The sequence below is a fragment of the Ursus maritimus genome, unplaced genomic scaffold (genome assembly GCF_017311325.1).
Source record: "Ursus maritimus isolate PB19 unplaced genomic scaffold, ASM1731132v1 scaffold_11, whole genome shotgun sequence".
NCBI lineage: Eukaryota > Metazoa > Chordata > Mammalia > Carnivora > Ursidae > Ursus > Ursus maritimus.
In genome coordinates this window covers 19,943,035-19,945,058 of record NW_024423453.1, presented here as the reverse complement: position 1 = coordinate 19,945,058, position 2,024 = coordinate 19,943,035, and the positions used below count along the sequence as shown (strand labels likewise).

The 2,024-nt window shown below is 41.1% G+C and overlaps 1 pseudogene; it reads right to left on the bottom strand.

The window, feature by feature from the left end:
- Positions 1 to 274: 274 nt before the first annotated feature.
- LOC103656994 lies at positions 275 to 1,155 on the bottom strand (annotated as a pseudogene).
- Positions 1,156 to 2,024: the final 869 nt, after the last annotated feature.

The window sequence follows — 2,024 nt, the reverse complement described above, 5'->3', positions numbered from 1 at the left end:
ACACCTATTAAGTGGTTAATAAACCTATCAACTAGTTAATAAACCTATCAACTAATTAAAATTCTTTTGCAGATGTTTGCTATCATTTTCTTTTTTTAAGTTGAAATATCATTTGTTTCAGTGGGAAAAAAAAAGTGATCCACTTTATGTGTCTACCTGCCACAAGCCTCTGGGCCAAAAAGACTCAAGAGCAGTGACACTTTCACCAAGGTCATTCCCACATGCAACACCCACTGGAAGCAGGAGGTGGGGAGACAGCACAACCCCACCACAGTTTCTTCATACAATGAGGCCTGCTGGGAGAACATAAATGGGAAACTACAGAAGTACTGAAGAACAAGAAGAACAAGAAAATAGGCAGAAGGGAGGAAAGGAAGAGGTGGTCTGAATTTAGCAAGGTCAGTTAAGGTCCAAAGTTTCAGAGGGACTGAACTTACAGAGCGAAGAACATCCCAGAGACAGGATACCATGAAGGGTTATTCTCATGCACAACCGCAGCTCCAAATTTCAGCCCACAAAATTCCCACTTTGAAACTCTGTGTTGTCACGGCCCCTGATGGCCTCCACTGCATCCTCTGCCTGCTCCTTGGAAGGCATAATCTTTCATAATGTCACATTTGATGACTGGACCATATGCCTCAAAATTGGCCCAAAGCTATTTGTTGATACAGGTGGGACTAATGTTGCCCACATGCAACTCTGTGGAGGTTTTATTCTCGTTCTTGTTGGCTTTCACATTGATGTTCACCCTGTGCAGCTTGTAGGGTGCAGGTTGCGTATGGATCCTCAGCTGTTGTCTTGTCCTCTATGTGCCCAAAGCCATAGTTCTTTTTTATTTTTTTTAAGACTTATTTATGTATTTGAGAGAGCGGGAGAGAGAGAGAGAGAGCAGGAGTGGGAAGGGCAGAGGGAGAGGGAGAGAGAATTCCAAGCAGACTCCAGCATGCAGCGAAAGTGGGTCTCCATCCCAGGACCTTGAGATTGTGACCTGAGCGGAAACCAAAAGTCAAGGGCTTAACTGACTGAGCCACCCAGGCACCCCCCAAAGTGGTAGTTCTTAATGATATCATATTCTAGCACCTTCCCATACTGCTCAAAGAGTGAGCAGATCTGGTCTGTGGCCTCCTTGGGCAGGTTTCCAATCAACAGCTTCATCTTCTGGACCCGGCCCACAGGGAACTCAGCAGGGGCTCTTCCTTGCGGTGTAGACGTTTCTGACAAAACGCTAAAATGGCAGCAGCTCAGCAGTGACTCTGGATAGAAGTAGCTATCATTTTAGATGGGTGAGTAATCAGGTAACCCTGAATTTAGATTACACAGTGACATCATTATCAATGCAAGAAGCAATGCCTAAAGCTGGACCAGTTAGGCCATTGCTCTGTACTGACATTGGGCCCATCATAGGGGAGAAATTAGATACTTTCTTACTGATGTTTGGACTTGTCTGTACTTTAGTCTTCTGTTGGAAAGAATGAGAAGAGCAGTTTTTTGGAATTGTTGAAAACCTAGAATTAAAAAAAAAAAAAAGAAAACCTAGAATTTTAGCCTTAATAAGCCTTATAGTCTGTTGTCTTGGAATTTACTCATTTCTCTTTATAAATAAACACCTTCTATCATTTTATTATTACTAAATTTTTAATACTTTAAGAAAATGTATCTATTTTCCAAATTGGAACTTGAAAACCACACTATTCGAAAAGAATTTTTGACAGATTAAATTTATCTCTTTTCAGGTTGATTGAAAGGAAGAAATTAGAGTGCTGGCATAGCAGAACGTGAGGCTTTCTAGAAAATACAGTAAAGAGCTGTAGCCTTAAGTGTGTGTGTGTGTGTGTGTGTGTGTGTGTGTGTGTCTATTTTGTGGGAATATGGTTGGGAAATATGTTGGATAACGCCTCTAATTTCCTTCCAGTGTTAAAATTTTAATTTTATGATGACCTTAACTCCTACAGCTGACTCAAATAACTTTAATTACTCAGAGATGTTTTCCCATTCTAAAATGGAGAGATTGAATGGCTAATCTG